A 19,446-nucleotide genomic window follows, 5' to 3' on the forward strand; every position below is an offset into this window, starting at 1 on the left:
TCACCACCTCTCTTCTCCCTATCTCAGAACAGTGAGAGGTTCATGACCTAAAGGGAATTTGAATCTTGGTTGGAGTGAAGTTATTTGGATTCCTGGTCCTACTAAAAGCTTGGATATTTAGGTTTTCCTTCCCAGTCCCTCAATTCTATGAGCTACCAGTATACTTCCAATTAAATATCTTCTTTGCTTTATTTCCAGTAAAGTAATTAGGTTATCAAGAATCGATTTCAGTTGCTTAAAACAGAAGCAAAAAATTGTAACTGATACAGGAAACTCTGATTAAAAAGTATTGTGAATCATCTGTCACTTTGATCAAAGAGAATGGGAAAGGGTCAGGAAAGAATATGGAATTAGAACTTAAAGGTAGATTTCTTGAGTCTATGCTGACCAAACGTTGAAAGTATGGGATCTATTCATATGTGTTTCATTTGTTGGTTTTTTAATCTACTTTTACCGGGTTTACATACAGGTGTGGTTATATAGTTGCCAATGGTGCCTGAATAATTTTAGGATTCCCATAATATTTAGACAATTTTTTTCTGACTGTGATGCTTACTATTTTCTAATAATGCAATTAAAAGTATTATAATAGCCACTTTTATAAATTGATTCTAAAAAGTAATGCTTTTAATTTACTGATGCATTTTAATATAAATATTATTCATGCTCATCATAAAAATAATAAACAGTACGGAGGGGTAGAAAATGAAAAATAAAAGAGCCACATCACCCACTTTTTCAGAGAAAATCACATTTCTTACCTAGGATATTTCCAGATGTAACTGCTACGCCTGGTGTTTTCTTGTACTTGGGCTGTTGCTCATTCAAGCAAGTAGGAATTTCACAAAACTTGCCTCAGTGGAGGGATAGCATTAGAGACCACAGGTTAAGAAAACCAATCAACCAACCAGATTTGCTTCTTGGTTTAATAAGTTTCAAAAGTCCAGTCCTCAGAGGAAAGGCAAGGTCTTATATACACAAGAACAGAAACAGTTAAGGGGAAAAAACATGATGAGGAAGAGTGAATCTTGCCAACTGGGAAGACTGGATAGGCTTCCCTGGGTTGGGATGACAGGAAGATCATGACTACTCAGTAAGGGAGCATGGTTCTTTGGGTGAGGGAAAGGGGCCTGGTCAAGGAAAATTGTTGGAGAGCAGTGTCAGCCTCACAGACAGCATCCTCTACCACTGTGCACACTGCTGGCCACCTCCAGCACCTGTTGACACCAAGTCTTCATTCAACTAAGACCAATACAACTGTCACCTGTGCTAGAGAGTGTGTTAGTTTTCCTTTCCATGGTGTCCCACCTTCCAACATCCAGAAGGAAAGAATATGAACCCTAAGAGGAGCCTATCCTGACCTTTTGGATAGCCTAGGACATATGTGAATTCCCGGGTTAGAGTGTGGCACAGAACATCGATGGTAGTGAGGTGCCATGGAAGGTCTGGGGACCTTGATGCATATGGGGCTGAACAAAGGCATCTTCAGATTCATGCATCTCCTCCTGAGCCAGTAAAATGGAAAAACACACACAGTTACACACACATCTCCCTCCTTCTCCTCCTCTACTTTTACACAAACTATATCACATTATACCTATTGATCTTCCACTTGCACTTTTCACTTAGTGATAGATCTTTGATAACAGTGTGAAAAGATATACTCTGTTTTTTAAATGGATACTTAGTATCTTCATAATTTGACTGGTCCCCAAATAATAGTTCGTTCTCTCTCTCTCTCTCTCTCTCTCTCTCTCTCTCTCTCTCTCTCTCTCCCCTTCTCCCTCCCTTTTTCTCTCTCGAGTATTACCAAGCTATCATGAATATCCTTTTACATAAGTTTCTGCACTTTTGCTTGAGGTAACCCTAGGATGAGTTCTTAGAATTAGAATTGCTGGACCAAAAGCATAAGCTTTTAAGAAAAAATAATGAATATAAATACTGACAAGTCATCTTCCAAAATATTTGTATTGACTGGCATTCTCATACGCTCTTCTTTACCCATATTCTCTGTACACTAGGTATTATGATCTTTTTACATCTTTGCCAATCTGATACATGAAAATTACAATTTATTTTTAAATCTGCCCTATCCAATGATGACTTGTATTTTGTTGAACCTATTTCATTGTGCAATTAGAATATTCTTTCTTATAGGTAGCAGCTATTTTCTATTCAGCACTTTAAATTTTTACAAAGCTCCCATTATGTGTCTAGTTGATTATGGTGAATTAGACTGAAAACAACAACAGCATTTGATATCCGAGAATGTAGCAGAGAAAATGTATTTTTGTTTTGGGATAATTAATACTGATCTGTTCTCTCTAATCATACAGTAATTAGAACTATGGCTCAGTGATTCCTTAATGTCACTACTGGTTTGTGATTGAAAACTATAACACTGGCATTAAGAATGACACTTTCCTCCTTACTTGCTTTAGGAGGAGGCAGCTATCAGGAGTTGAACAAAGAACTATGACATAGCTCTCTTTTCATGATGTAGTTTTAGCTAGCAATCTGATCTGTCTAGAGACAGTTTCAAATCTGCTCTCCTGGAGCTGTCAGAATACAGACTTTATAAAGACTCACAGCACTAGATGTATGCTACCCTCTTATATCTTGGCTCATGGACAGGCTGATGATAGATGAAAAAAAAAATGCTCCAAAAACTTGTGTTCCAAGATGCTTACCAAAGTATATTAAGAGGAAAGCAGAAAAAAACAAAAAAGTATTTCATACTCAGCCAAACTCTAGGATACTTGTTTAAGAAAGTGAAAAAGGTTTCTTTTGTGCAAGACCTCAGTCTTTAATATGCCAATGTGACAGGGACCTAGTTCAGTGTTTCCCCAACTCATTTGAGCTGGCACCCTATTTCCTGTAGTGAACATATGCCATCTTCCAGCCACCCAGTTCCACTCTACTTCTTAAATCTGGTGGAGCTATGAGCAGGGGTCCCACACTACCACAACTGAGGGACAGGCCAATGCTCTAGGCTAGGGCAACTGGAAGCTGCAGACTACAATTGGGAGTACAAAGAGCAATCAATTTGGGCTCGCCCATTTCAGCAATAAAAGATCCCATATCACAACATTCCTGCCCTCACATTATTATCACTGCTGTCACTACTTCTGTACACTTTGGAGTTGCTGTTACTCCTGCTAGCTTTCTATCCTGGATATCTAGACAGGCTTCCCATCAATTTAAAAAAAAAATTTTTTTTTGAGACAGAGTTTTGCTCTGTAGCCAGGCTGGAGTGCAGTGGTGCAATCTCATCTCACTACAACCTCCACCTCCCTGGTTCAAGCAGTTTTCCTGCCTCAGCCTCCTAGGTAGCTGGAACCACAGGTGCATGCTACTACACCCGGCTAATTTTTTTTTTTTTTTTTTTTTTTTAGATGGAGTTTCGCTCTTGTTACTCAGGCTGGAGTGCAATGGCGCGATCTCGGCTCACTGCAACCTCCGCCTCCTGGGTTCAGGCAATTCTCGTGCCTCAGCCTCCTGAGTAGCTGGGATTACAGGCACACGCCACCATGCCCAGCTAATTTTTTGTATTTTTAGTAGAGACGGGGTTTCACCATGTTGACCAGGATGGTCTCAATCTCTTGACCTCGTGATCCACCGGCCTCAGCCTCCCAAAGTGCTGGGATTACAGGCTTGAGCCACTGCGCCTGGCCATTTTTTTGTATTTTTAGTAGAGACAGGTTTCACCACATTAGTCAGGATGGTCTCAATCTTCTGACCTTGTGATCCACCTGCCTCGACCTCCCAAAGTGCTGGGATTACATGCTCGAGCCTCCTGCTCCCCGGCCGCTTCCCATCAATTCGTAAGCTCCTGATTTCCTTCTATTAAGTTCCTTCTTGCCTAAACTGGGCAGAGAGTTTTCAGTTGCAACCAAAGACTCACAGTTTTTAAAAAAGTCTTCTTCAGCTCATCTCTCATAAAGAAACATCATTAAATTAAAACAGGAACAATGTATATTTATTGACAACTAAAAGACCTGTGTGGATTATGCTGCCTAACACATTCCAGAACCTCAAAAAAATCGCTCAACAAATAATTAGTATTCCAAAGAACAGCTTTTGGAAAGTATTATTTTAAGTCATTTTCTTAATAAGGAGAAAGACCATATGTAATGGTACCTAAGAAAGAAATAGTGCCCCATAATCGTCAGATTCACCAGGGTTGAAATGAAGAAGAAAATACTAAGGGCTGCCAGAGAGAAAGGTCGGGTCACCCATAAAGGGAAGCCCATCAGACTCACAGCAGATTTCTCGGCAGAAACTATACAAGCAAGAAGAGAGTGGGGGCCAATAGTCAACATCCTTAAAGAAAAGAACTTTCAACCAAGAATTACCTATCCAGCCAAACTGAGCTTCATAAGTGAAGGAAAAATAAAATCCTTTGCGAACAAGCAAGTACTCAGAGATTTTGTCACCACCAGGCCTGCTTTACAAGAGCTCCTGAAAGAGGCACTACACATAGAAAGGAACAACCAGTACCAGCCATTCCAAAAACACACTAAATGCTAAAGAGCATCAACAAAATGAAGAATCTTCATCAACTAATGAACAAAACAGACAGCTAGCATCAAAATGGCAGTATCAAATTCACACATAACAATATTAACCCTAAATGTAAGACTAAATGCACCAATCAAAAGAAACAGACTGGCAAATTGGATAAAAAAATCAAAACCCATCAGTGTGCTGTATCCAGGAAACCCATCTCCCATGCAAGGATATGCAAAGGCTCAAAATAAAGGGAAGGAGGAAGATTTACCAAGCAAATGGAGAGCAAAAACAAGCAGGAGTTGCAATTCTCATCTCTGATAAAATAGACTTCAAAGCAACAAAGATCAAAAGAGACAAAGAAGGTCATTACATAATGGTAAAAGGATCGATACAACAAGAAGAGCTAACGATCCTAAATATAGATGGACCCAATACAGGAGCACCCAGATATATAAGGCGAGTTCTTAATGACTTACAAAGAGTCTTAGAATCCAAACACAATATTAGTGGGAGACTTTAACACTCCACTGTCAATATTAGACAGATCAACGAGACAGAAAATTAACAATATCCAGGGCTTCAACTCAGACCTGGAACAAGCAAACCTGATAGACATTTACAGAACTCTCCACCCCAAATCCACAGAATATACATTCTTCTCAGCACCACATCAGACCCACTCTAAAATTGACCACATAATTGGAAGTAAAGCACTCCTCAGCAAATGCAAAACAACTGAAATCATAACAGTCTCTCAGACCATAGTGCAATCAAGTTAGAAATCAGAATTCAGAAACTAACCCAGAATTGCACAGCTTCATGGAAACTGAACAACTGGCTCTTGAATGTTGACTGGATAAACAATAAAATGAAGGCCGAAATAAAGAATTTCTTCAAAACCAACGAGAACAAAGACACAACATACCAGAATCTCGGGACACATTTAAAGCAGTCTCCAGAGGAAAATATATAGCAATAAGTGTCCATATGAGAAGAGTGGAGAAATCCAAAATTGACACCCTATCATCAAAATTGAAAGAGCTGAGGAGCAAGATCAAAAAAACCTCAAAACCTAACATAAGGCAAGAAATAACTAAGATCAGAGCAGAACTGAAGGAGATAGAGACACAAAAAACTCTTCAAAAAATCAATAAATCCAAGAGCTGGTTTTTTGAAAAGATCAACAAAATAGACAGACCACTAGCCAGACTGATAAAAAAGAAAAGAGAGAACAACCAAATAGATGCAATAAAAAACGATAAAGGGGAAATCACCACAGAAATTCAAACCATCATCAGAGAATATTACAAACAACTCTATGCACATGAACTAGTAAACCTGGAAGAAATGGATAAATTCCTGAACACCTGTGTCCTTCCAAGCCTAAACCAGGAGGAAGCCGAAACTATGAATAGACCAATAACAAGGTCTGAAGTCGAGGCAGCAATTAAGAGCCTACCACACAAAAGAAGTCCAGGTCTAGATGGGTTCACAGCCGAATCCTACCAGACACACAAAGAGGAGCTGGTACCATTCCTTCTGAAACTATTCCAAATAATCCAAAAAGAGGGAATCCTTCCCAAATCATTTTATGAGACCAACATCATCCTGTTACCAAAACCCGGCAGAGAACCAACAAGAAAAGAAAACTTCAGGCCAATATCCATGATGAATATAGATGCAAAAATCTTCAATAACATACTGGCAAGCCGACTGCAACAGCACATCAAAAAACTTATCCATCATGATCAAGTAGGATTCATCCCGGGGATGCAAGGCTGGTTCAACATACTCAAGTCTATCAACGTAATTCACCACATAAACAGAACCAAAAACAAAAACCACATGATTATCTCAATTGATGCAGAGAAGGCATTTGACAAAATACAACAGCCCTTTATGCTAAAAACCCTCAATAAACTCGGTATCGATGGAACGTATCTCAAAGTAATAAAAGCTATTTATGACAAACCAACAGCCAATATCATACTGAATGGGCAAAAACTGGAAGCATTTCCTTTGAAATCCAGCACTAGACAAGGATGCCCTCTTTCACCACTCCTATTCAATATAGTACTGGAAGTTCTAGCCAGAGCAATCAGGAAAGACAAATAAATAAAGGGTATTCAAATAGGAAAGGTGGAAGCCAAATTGTCACTGTTTGCAGATGACATGATAGTACATCTTGAAGACCCCATCGTCTCAGCCCAAAAACTCCTGAAACTGATAAGCAACTTCAGCAAAGTCTCAGGATATAAAATCAATGTGCAAAAATCACAAGCATTCCTATACACCAATAACAGACTTAAAGAGAGCCAAATCAAGGACGAACTGCCTTTCACAATTGCTACAAAAAGAATAAAATACCTAGGAATACAACTCGCAAGGAACGTAAGGGACCTCTTCAAGGAAAACTACAAACCAATGCTCAATTAAATAAGAGAGGACACAAACAGATGGAGAAACATTCCATGTTCATGGTTAAGGAAGAATCAATATCATGAAAATGGCTATACTGTCCAAAGTAATATACAGAATCAACGCTATCTCCATCAAGCTACCATTGACTTTCTTCACAGAACTGGAATAAACCACCATGAACTTCATATGGAATCAAAAGAGAGCCTGCATAGCCGAGTCAATTCTAAGCAAAAAGAACACAGCAGGGGGGCATCACACTACCAGACTTCAAACTATACTACAAAGCTACAGTAATCAAAACAGCATGGTACTGGTACCAAAACAGAGATATAGAACAATGGAACAAAACAGAGGCATCAGGGGCAACACAACATATCTACAACCATACAATCTTTGATAAACCTGACAAAAACAAGCAATGGGGAAAGGATTCCCTGTTTAATAAATGGTGTTGGGAAAACTGGCTAGCCATGTGCAGAAAGCAGAAACTGGAACCCTTTCTGACACCTTACACTAAAATTAACTCCAGATGGATTAAAGACTTAAACATAAGACCTGGCACCATAAAAACCCTAGAAGAAAATCTAGGCAAAACCATTCAGGACATAGGAGTAGGCAAGGACTTCATGACCAAAACACCAAAAGCATTGGCAACAAAAGCCAAAATAGACAAATGGGACCTAATCAAACTCCACAGCTTCTGCATGGCAAAGGAAACAGTCACTAGAGTGAATCAGCAACCAACAGAATGGGAAGAAATTTTTGCAGTCTACCCATCTGACAAAGGGCTGATATCCAGAATTTACAAAGAACTCAAACAGATTTACAGGAAAAAAACAGACAAGCCCATTCAAAAATGGGCAAAGGATATGAACAGACACTTTACAGAAGAAGACATACATGAGGCCAACAAACATATGAAAAAATGCTCATCATCACTGGTCATTAGAGAGATGCAAATCAAAACCACATTGAGACACCATCTCACGCCAGTTAGAATGGCGATCATTAAAAAATCTGGAGACAACAGATGCTGGAGAGGATGTGGAGAAATAGGAACACTTTTACACTGTTGGTGGGAGTGTAAACTAGTTCAACCATTGTGGAAGACAGTGTGGCGATTCCTCAAGGCCTTAGAAATAGAAATTCCAATTGACCCAGCAATCCCATTACTGGGTATATAGCCAAAGGACTATAAATCATTCTACTATAAGGACACATGCACACGAATGTTCATTGCAGCATTGTTTACATTAGCAAAGACCTGGAACCAACCCAAATGCCCATCGATGATAGACTGGATTGGGAAAATGTGGCACATATACACCATGGAATATTATGCAGCAATCAAAAATGATGAGTTCGTGTCGTTTGTAGGGACATGGATTAATCTGGAGAACATCATTCTCAGCAAACTGACACAAGAACAGAAAATGAAATACCGCATATTCTCACTCACAGGTGGGTGATGAAGAATGAGAACACATAGACACAGGGAAGGGAGTACCAAACACTGGGGTCTATTGGGGGGAATAGGGGAGGGACAGCGAGGGGGAGCTGGGGAGGGATAGCCTGGGGAGAAATGCCAAATGTGGGTGAAGGGGAGGAAGGCAGCAAAACACACTGCCATGTGTGTACCTATGCAAATGTCTTGCATGTTCTGCACATGTACCCCAAACCCTAAAATGCAATAAAAAAAAAAAAAAGAAATATTGCCCAATACCTAGTTACTCCTCTAGGAGTGGAGTAAACTGAAAAATATGTTTGTGTTGAATTTGATGGGTATTGAATAAATTACTGTCTCTTATTTTAGAGAAATAAGAGGCTTAAGACAAAACATAAACTTTAAATCAATACTAAGGAGTAATTTAGGAAAAACTTGCCCTCTTTGAACTACACATTTTACTAGGCATTTAACATTTAAACCTCAACTCTGTGTGTCAATGAACAATATTTAGTGAGCAGATACTATGTGGCAGACATTGTGCTAGTACCAGGAGATACTATCACACACCCAGCTTGGGCAGTAAGACTTCCTAGTCACACAGATGGTGAGTTGGCAGTGTAAATATTCTTTTCCTGTGTAAATGCAATTATAGTCTTTGCTCTACTTAATTATACTAAATAAATAGCTTGTGTTTATTCTAAACAGATAATCCAATCAACATAAATGGGATTAAAATTTTAAGTATTCTCACTTTAGTGACAAACATCTATCTTGGGAATCTTAAAGAAGTGTTTTATTTATTGATACCAATCACTGTCAATATTTTTGGTTCAAAGATGCTTTCATATTTGATTTTCTGATATAAGACAACACAATGAAAACTGTCAAGTTGCTTACAAAAAATTCTTGGGATGACACCGCACCTGATGTTTGTAGTCAGTTGTCATTCTTTCCCCTGTACCTTTGATGTGTCCAGGACACAAGTAGGTACCCAGCATCCTAACGTCCAAATATCAAAACCATGAAAATGAAGCACTAGAAGCCAGACAGATAACCCCCAGAAGGAGCAAATGAATAAACCCCAAAATCTTGTGGATCTAGAAGTAGAAAATAATCGATGAACCACTGATTTGGGACCAATGAGAACATTAAGGACACCTCAAAATAGATCAAGGCACTGTTCCTAGTCCAACTCTGAGGCAGAACATAATAAACCTGCAAGAAGTAGGATTAACATACCAACTTTTCAGTAAGTTAAATCCTGAACTTCTACGAAATACAGTTTACTCCAATTTAGTCACATTCTACCTGCTTCTGGTGGTTTAGCTCCACGTTGGACTGAGGTTTTCAATGCAGTGGTGGAATATGTACCTATTAAAATTACTCACTTTGCTTTAGTGTGAGTTTCTCAGCATGTTTTACACAGGAGTGACCTGAATGACCCGCAAGTGGCACGAGAGTGTGCCAGGCCCTGGAATTTAATGGTATGGTTCTGTGGTTGTTGTGTGTTTGCAGTTTTATTGCTGAATTAGCAATAACCACATTAATCACACCCCTTCTCATTTCTCAGACTTGGGGATTTCGTCAACTTCAGGGAGGCTGGTCCCCTGTCATTTCTTAAAGTTACTGTTTATTTTGTTCTGGTCAGTACCATAAAGTGTATTATCCCAAGGAGTGCCACTGTAGGGCCGTTAGGAATAGCGGCAACTCGAACTTCACAAGTTAGCAGAACCAGGACCCTCTGGAACACCGAGTTAGGGCCACAGCGTCTGTTCGCTCGGGCTGCCCCCAGCCCTGGGAAGGGAGTCTGGTGGCGAGCAGGCTGGGTTCCAGGGTCTCAGTCATCGCAGTGGTGGCTGCAGGCTGCACATGTGACCCAGGCGCCCGCGGCGCAGGTGCCGGAGAGCTAGGAGGAGGGCGGCGTGGAGGTGGGGACTTCCGGGGCCTGCGGCGCGCGCTGGCTGCCAGCCTGCGGCGTGGGCGGGGGGCGGCGGAGGAGCGAGCGCGTTGGCGTCGGACGGCGGCGTTGCGCGTGGGGCGGGAGGGGATGCGCGCGGGCTCGCAGGGGAGGGGGAGGGGGAGCGAGCGCGAGGGCTCGCTGGAGGCGGCAGGGGGCGGAGCCCTGCGGCGCCTGAACCCGCCTCGGGGGTGCCTAGGTACGTCTCCAGGCTGACGCGACCGCCTGGGGTGGAGCCAGCGGGACGTGCCACCTGCAGTGCTGGCTAGAGCTTTTTATTTACTAGGGAGCAGTTCCCCGCGCGACAGTCCGGGAGCGCGCAGGCACTCGCGCGCACACACATGCACGCAGGCACACACACATACTCTCACACACACATACGCTAGCACGTTCGTCTTCACTACTGCATCCCCAAACCGGCAGAGCGAAGCTACTGCGGGTTCTCTTTACCTCAGCGTCGTGGGGCGAAGCAGAGCCACTGTGCATCAACGAGAGGCCGGTGCCTGCGCTGCCGCGTCGGGCACCTAACCCAACAGACCTCTCACCCCGTCGGGTAAGCCAGTCTCTCTCCTTGTAACCTGTTCTGCAGACCCGAGGGAGAGGGTGGGAGGCTGCACCAGTGGTGGCGGACCCGGAGTTGACTTCTCAGGGGCTTGCAACCCATGCAGCCTCTGCCCATGTCGTTTAACGGGAGCAGCCACTACTCAGGTTACTTATGCTGTCAGCCCTGGAGTCGCTACCCCTTCCTCCCTTCCCCCCCAGCCCAGTATGTACTGTGCTCCTTGGTTGCCAAGGAGACTTGCTTAAACATCAGCCCAGGGACATCTATTGAAAGACCTGGTTTCTTAAATGATGCTGTTATTTATTTTGATATTTAAAATAAAATATACACTGAGGACCTTGTGGTAATTAGGCATTCGTTAATCTGTATTCAGGTGGCAGTTTCATTCAACTTAAAGAAAAGCCGTAATTGCACTATATGGTATGCTTTAAAAAGGATTCGTCAGATGAATTTTTCAACGGATTGTGTCTTGAATCATAATTTACTCCCATTTTAGTGATCTTAGAAAGAGAGTGGACTCCAGTTTAGATCCCTTCTTCCCCTCTATTTACAGTTTCATTTGGCAGTTCACTTAGTCGTAATTATTTTAAGTTAAAAGCAGAAAATGATTTAATTGTGGTTCCCCCCATAAGGATGAGCCTCTGTCATAAATTGACCAGAACAGGAATACATGTTTGTGAATTCGTAATGTAAAAAGGTAGCATTCATGACATACATCTTTATATCCCCTGCATCATTATTTAAGTGCAGTTTGCTGCACCTCTGCCCATTTCTGAGAAGATTCTGTTTTCTTTCAAATCCCTTATTTTTTTGGAAATCTGTCTACCTCTGTACACATATAGAGATAGATATAAAATGTGTGCCATGGCTTGCTAGAGCTTATATGCAAGTGTAGTTGGTTTTGGTTTTGGTTTTTGTCTGATGGACTGGGTCCTCTACTGGAACACTGATAGGTCCATGAAAGACGTCAGAACTTCTGTTTCACAGGAGCCCCTAGTACCTGGGCTGTCAGTTTTGTTTTGTTTTGAGGCTTCAGCTGTCTAGTGGGTGAATCTGTAACACAGTACATGAAGTCATCAGCAATCCAGTAATTACACTTTGCATGAGTTTCATACCTCCATCACAAACAAATGACCCAGTAAAGATCCACTGACATTCAAGAATTCATTGTGTTTTCCTTTGATATTTGTTCATCTTTTCTACTTCTTGTTAAATGAGACAAGGAAATAAGCCAAATTCTTCTAATTTAGATTTTAAACTTTGTCATAGAGAGTGTAATAAATAACGTGAGGAGCGAGTAAGCCAAATAACGACTGAGGTAAAGGGGATTTATGCAACTCACAGAGCTCTGGGAAATGAATGATGATGACAAACATTTTGCATTACAGTGTAGAAAGCACTTTTCATATACTTCTTTTTTAATCCCCCCTTCTTTTTTAATCCTTTGAGGCCAAGAAATTACTTTCAATTTAAAGCTGAGGAACCCAAGACTAAAATCTTGCTGAAGGTCATACATAGCTAGTGAATGGGGAAGCCCTTTCTGGATCCAGTCTCCTTGCCCTTCAAAAAAAGTTGTGTCTGTGTTTCAGATGTGTGTAAGGATCTGACAAGGAAGATAGAGGAGTGCAGCAGGCCTAGAGAAGACACCTGGGAGAGGGGATAGGGAGTGTGAACCGTGGACCCTGGAACTTTGCAAACCACTGTAAAGGAGGCAGCTATCACTCCACTGTAGCTGATTGTTACTATCCAGGCTCTAAAACATGACAGTGTTTCAAGGAAAACAGAAGCTTCTGGATTTTTTTATATGAGGTGTCTTTAATTGTAAAAGCTGTAGGACCACATAAAAAATGTATCTGGGTCATATCTGGCCTGTGGCCTGCTAGTTTGCAACCCAAAACTACTGAGTTCTCACCCAATTTTAAGTTATTATTCTTTAATAAAATACTGATGTGAACAAATACATCCATCATTATGAGGGATCAGTTTTTATTTCAATATTAAAGTCTAATAAATGCTCTACCTTTGTTCTTCAATAAACACGTTCAAAATTATTTTTGAGGTTTCCTAGATCTCTCTCTTATATCTCAGAAAATAAAAGAGCATAAAGTGCTCCAAAATAGGAATTTTTGAATCTGGTGAAACAAAAGCATTTATAGTTTAGAACTTATGTTCCTGGCTTAATTTTTTTTTCTTGGCATAAGGCAAAGAAGTGGAGAAAAAGCCAGTTGAGTGCTTGTTATAGGAAGAGGTAGAATAAAAAGTTGGTCAGAAAATGGAGCATGCTGAGTCTTTCAATGAAAACGTCTGATTAAAGTGTTAGGTTATTAGTTAAAACCCACCACTGAATACTACAAGGTGGCAAAGAAGCAAAAACATAAATGGGAACCCAGAGACATTAAATCCCAACACCTGGTATCTAAAATGTTTACTCCTTAAATAACTGTGTCTTGTAGTGAGGTAAATACATTTTGAGAAGCTGCCATTTTCTCCTGTTTCTACTAGAGCTACAGAGATCTAGTGGACTTCACTGAAGTAGGTAAATAGTCAGAGAGAAGGAGTGTCATTTTATTTATGTCGTCTCTTTGGTGGATCCAGAGAGGTGTAGTTAAAAGGAAAAGCCAAAAGATTTGATCAGTGGCTTCTAATGGTTCTCTTTCCAAAATCCTCCTCCAGAAAGATGCTTTAACAGTAAATAAAGGCATTTCAATTTTCCTTTCATGGAAATATGTTGCACCCCTAGTAAGAAGCTATGCAGGTATGTGTTAGTAATGTTCTAACAAAGTCCTAGCTGAGTGTCATGGAGATACCATCTCTGCCCTCAAGGATTCAGAGCAAACACACTGCTCCTGGCAGCATCTACTCTTCGAGCCCTTCTGTGAGCAAGCTACTTCCATATTGGCTTCACGATGACTCTGTAAAATGGGCATCTTATTTCCATTTTACAGATGGAGGATCTAAGACTGCGAAGTCCAGTTGGACCAATGAAATTGAAACCTCAGCTGCACTTCTCACTTCACATTCCTTCTTCCCGACTGTTACATAATGCACGTTATAGAAAATCGTGATTTTGAGGGAGTTATGTTTTAAATATTACAATGGAAATATGAGAAGCTCAGACACATGGAAAATTTTTAAAATGTTCTGATAGTGGAGATCAGGTCAGTCCCTATGTAGCAGGTGGATTAGTCCTGGAACTTGATGGCTGTGTACAATTATATTAAATGAAAATCCTTATAGCTATTGAAAGATGGGAGGTTCCACCAGACAGTCTATTGGAAATGTGGGTTAAGAGGATGATGCTGGTGATATCTCATACTGATGAGCTAATTGTAGCTGAGTAGGTCATGAAAGCTGTGGAAGAACTATGGTCTCAAAGATGGAGTGCAGTAGAAGATGAAACTGGATGGGTAGGAGGGGATGGAGGAAGACAAAGTCGGCAAGGAGTCTAGGAGAGGAGTTGTAACCATACAGAAAAATCTGGAGACTGTAGTAGTACTGATTATTCTAAAAGACTGAACATAAAGGCAAAGGGCAAACCAAGTATTCTATTCTCTATAGGGCGACTGGCACACAATAAATACCCATAAACCATTATGATGCATCTATATTTTTAATGTTCGATGGCTGGTACATAATTTCCTTTCATGATATCACTTTTCTGTGGAAAGATAGTACACAGATATTTTATATGAATTCATTTGGAGTGGATAAATATATGGATTTTCAAAAATGGGAAAAGATTCTTGCAAATTAGATGATAAAAGATGTAATTATATTTTTTCTAGTAGCCTCATAGACTTGGAGGCTAAGGAGACTCTTGCATATACAGATTTTAAGGTTGCATATACTTTTGATGAAGTTTCATATGTTTGAAACAAGTAAGGGAAAATATGGGCTGTATGTTAACCATTTGAAAAGCTATACTCAAATCCAGAGAGAAGGCTTTGGTGACAGATAAATTTACTATAATCTTCATCCCTGGTTGGGTCAATATTTTTATTGATTACCTCAATAGAGATATGAAAGAAATGTGACAAGCAAATGGGAGTTAGACTTGCATTTAAGTACTAGATCTTCAGTGACTGGATGGGAGGGCTACCTGTTAGAACGTTCAGCACAAGGTAACAGGATGAAATAAAATAGAAGATGTCATAGCTAGAGGCTAGCACTGGGCTTATTTGTCATGACAGGAATTTAAAGTTAGAGGGATTTTAATTCCTGTCAAGTACAATATATAGTTAGCAAGTAATGGAAAATATTATGAAAAAATGATACTGTAAGGAGCCCATCTTTCTTGATAAGCAGGGGGCTTTTTGGTGACAGCATAGATAGATGTGGCTATGTCTCTGCATCAGGCAGTGTCTTACTCCCCTTCTCTCCTTATATGACTGCTTATTATTTCAGAATTGTTTTTCAATTTGTAGAGTAGAACTTTAGAATTTATCCTAGAACATTTTATTTCCTCTCTTCTTGTGAATTAGTAGATGGAATTCATTTTGTTCACCTTTTTCCTGGAATTTCTAATTAGATCTTTCATTCCCAGACCCTTCTTGCCAAGATCTTTACCTGAGGAGCTGAGCAATGTGAAGTATTCGACTTTCTTCATATTTCTTTTGTTCTTTCCCTATTTCATATACACGTTGCAATGCATTAATGTATTTAATTTAACTTGATTTTGACATATGGCACTAAGTATTGGTGAGATTTTTAAAAGAACTATGTAGAAAAAAACAGTTTTGCAGACTTGACTTGGAGTCGGATTAGTTCCATGGATGCCAAAAAACATTGAAAGCTGTAAATTTGTCTAAAATAGCTTTTGCACTTGCAAGGTTGAAGTCACCAACCTGATAAGATGATTTTTAAACGAAGAAGAAATGTCTCTGGCAGTTTTCATGGACTCTTGTCAACATTTTCCTACGTGTTTATTTGAGGCATAATGTATTCTACTTCCCATGCCAGATGAGCCAATTCCAGTTACTTAGAAGCAGGGCTACCCTCTCCCTTCCCTACCCAGATGATACAACCGGTTTGTTGTACAAGATATTGATGGAAAAAGAAGTCCCATCCTAGCTGATTGCTTCAGTGAGAACACATTTGATGCTAATGGCACAGACAATAGAGCAGTAGAGGAGGCATTTTGCAATTCTTTATGACACAAGTTCTGATACCTCTTTTAAAATCACTACTTAGAAACCTTATTTATGATTTTTATTTCTACAATGGAAAGTGCAAGGTAGCATGGCACAACCAGAAAAACCTGAGCCTTGGAGCCTGGATTTGAATACTAAATCTGATACTTCTTCGTTCTGTGACTTACAGTCCAGTTATATATCTTCTCTCACTTTCATTTTCTGCATCTGTAAAATGGGAATTCTGTTACTTAGATTATGGAGCTGTTTTTAAGATTAAAGAAGATATGCATAGAAACATCTAGTACAGTATTGGTGTATAATAAAATCTCAGTACTTATTAATTCCTTCCCTTTGCCTCTCCTTTCCCCGCTACCTTTCTCTCCTCAAAATGATGGTGGAATTCATTTAAATTTCCTGAGCCATATAAAATGTCTTAATCTGGTATGCTGGCTTTGGAGCGGAGCTAGCCTTGTTACGTTATGGAGCTTTTAGTGATGTAGTACACTGCTTAGGTGGGCTCTCCCAAGGAGGATGCATATTTTGGGATTAATGATGTCTTTTCTCTCTGACAAGCCACTGTTCCCTCTTTTATGCAGCCCCTGGAGCATTGGCCTGGTCACAAGAAAAAGAAGGAGGGGTCAGTCAGTTTCCTCCTACCCAGACAGCCCTCTGGGCTCTATAATAGAATCTCCTCAGGGGTCCACATCTACAAAAAGCACAGAGCTGCCCCTTGTGTTTCCTGTGGAATTAATAGTGGCAGCATCAAGTACCTGGCGGGTACAGACCTCCTAGCCTTTCAGCAAGGTCAATTTCTAGAGCCCACGTCTTTCTTGACAACTGGAAGTTTCCTTTCATGCTGAATTATGTAAATTTTATGAAAAGGTCAAAAGCTCACCAGGATCAAATAAAACACTCCTCAATTCCCTTTTAAGTTACAATTAAAACCTCCCCAAATAGAATACTTTCTAGTTATCTTTTTTTCTTTTTCTCCACACCACGACTTCACCCATTCCCTGTTCCCACCAGTAACTCCTTCTTCTGTGTTGAAATGTCATGTGAGTTTCTGATGACCCAGGAGTGTACATGAGATTAGCATGGCTTGACTCTTTTCAAGTCACCCCCCCCAGCTCATGGGCCTAGGGAGAACCTAGAGAGCAGCAGGAACTGCGAGCAGTCTACCAAACTGGTGATAAAGAACATTTGTAGGAAGTTAGCCTGAGTAATATATTATAGGATCCCATAGACCAAGCTAAGTTCTGTTTTCATCATACGATGGATCATAAATCATGTCCTTAAATAAAATACTTTTTATTGTGCTAAATGTGCTCTGCTTATACCTGGTATGCATGTATGCATTTATTTATTTATTTCAGTATTTCTAAAGATAAAGTGCAGTTTCACAATTCAGATGCATTTTTAGTAGTTGGTAACATTAGTTGAGATACCTAAAATAAGAAAGACAAGTTTTGTGAAAGACAAATTTTATTAAAGACAGAAACTCCTTTACTGATTTTTTGTGGCTCCAGAAAAGAATACTGTAAAAAATATTTTGTAATCAAGATTGATTATAGTAAGGTATAGATTCTCAGATGAAAAATATGGTAGCCAAGTTAACATCAGTGCCAGGTCTTGTGTCTGCATCACATTCACAGACCAGCAAAGTTATAAAATCATTGTGAAAAAATCCTGCTCTAAATGTGAAGATACTGGTTTATTCTAAACCACTCCCCAAGCAATAGGTATGGTTATTATTTTGGAAATTTAGGTTCATAATTGATACAGGTATCTGAGTGGAGGAGATTTATTCTGGTAGAGTCTCTCTTTCACTTGCTTCCTCATCTAATCTGCTTGGTATTTTCAGAAAGGAGACTTTCTTTTAAAAAATGCTGTTTTTTTTAATAGGCAGTGGCGTAGGTATAATCAGATAACCCTTTGGCTGCATAAACTTTCACTAGTCATTCCTAGCTTGATGTCCTTGAGCTGATAGAGCTAAGTGAGTTGTTTTTTTTTTTTTTTTTTGAGACGTCAAAGCCTAAAGAAATATGGAATCAAGGTTTTGTTTTTTTCTTCTATGAAAACATTAATTACCTACAATCTGATTCAATTTTGCCGTATCTTATTTTCTTTACCTTTGGGCCAAAGCTATTTATCATTTATTGGAGATGCTCAAGATCACCTACAGATGGGGCCTCCTAAAAGATAAAAAGTCCTTTGAGAAACTCATGCATAGCCCTTAGGCCTTTCTATACAGGATTTAATTTGACTTTTTACTGAAATCCTAATTTGTGAATCTTAGTGTTATCTATAGGGTTTTCTGATAAGTCTCCCTTCTCTGACCTTGTACTGTTTCACAAAGTTGTCATTTATTTTTCCTTTTTTTTTTTAGAGACAAATTCTCTCTCTGTCACCCAGGCTGGAGTGCAGTGGTACAATCACAGCTCATTGTAGCCTTAATCTCCTGGGCTCAAGCAATCCTACCACCTCAGTCTCCCATGTAATTGGGACTATAGGTTTGTATCACCACACCCAGCTAATTTTTTAAAAAAAGTTTTTTGTAGAGATGGGTGTCTCACTACGTTTCCCTGGCTGGTCTTGAACTCCTGGGCTCAAGCAGTTCTTCCACCTTGGCCTTCCAAAGTGCTGGAATTTTAGATCTGAGCCACTGTACCTTACCAAGTTGCCAATGTTTAATTTCTGTGTTTCATGCTGTTTTTATCAGTGTTACCCATCAGAAGCCTGTAGTTAAATTGTTGTTATTGTATTTTGCTAATTAACGTAGAATATTAGTATATTCTGTATATGTAACTGCCACGGGGCTTGCAGATGTGGGTGGAAGTCTTTGGCCAGCACATTTTTTTCATAATAGTTAAGGGTTTAGTGGTTAAGGATTTCACTAGCATGGAATTAGGACAGAAGGAATTAGTTACATGGTTTATCTGACAGGAACATCACCCCTACATAACGCCTTTGAAAATAATATGTTTTACTCCTGGACCTAATAAGGGATGAAATTCCCATATCCCTCAAAACATGTGTGTTGATTACTGAATTTTTCCTTTTGGGCACTATATTCTTGGAATTCTGCTTTCTCTACTTTGACCCATTTTGTGAGATTCATATCCGGTGATTGCTTCAGAATTCTATTGCCATCCTTTCTTTGTTCATGTAGAGACCTAGAGTGCCTCAGTTAGCAGTTACTGGTATATGACTCCTTTGTTGGATTCAGGGACAAGGCAAGGATGGAAGAGGACTTCTCACATCTCAACATTAAGTGAGCCCTTCATATCAGTGGCCAACTGTTCACCAAGATGTTAAAGAAACACAGGTTATCACTGCTCTCAAAAACTTCCTTAGGATGTGGTGCATCACCCCTTTGTATCTGGAGCCTCACATTTGACCTAGAGGTAAAAGCATT

The 19,446-nt window shown here is 39.9% G+C and overlaps 1 protein-coding gene across 31 annotated transcripts in view; it reads left to right on the forward strand.

Annotated features, from left to right (window-relative positions):
• Window positions 1-10,496: 10,496 nt before the first annotated feature.
• Window positions 10,497-19,446, forward strand: part of KLHL32 (kelch like family member 32) — a 204,830-nt gene continuing 195,880 nt past the window's right edge. For all 31 annotated transcript variants that reach the window (XR_013534396.1, XR_013534394.1, XR_013534395.1 and 28 more), the window contains exon 1: window positions 10,497-10,890. The gene's annotated coding sequence lies outside the window, so the exon portion shown is untranslated. The remainder of the gene's footprint in view (window positions 10,891-19,446) is intronic.

The sequence above is a fragment of the Callithrix jacchus genome, chromosome 4, assembly GCF_049354715.1.
Source record: "Callithrix jacchus isolate 240 chromosome 4, calJac240_pri, whole genome shotgun sequence".
NCBI classification, from domain to species: domain Eukaryota; kingdom Metazoa; phylum Chordata; class Mammalia; order Primates; family Cebidae; genus Callithrix; species Callithrix jacchus.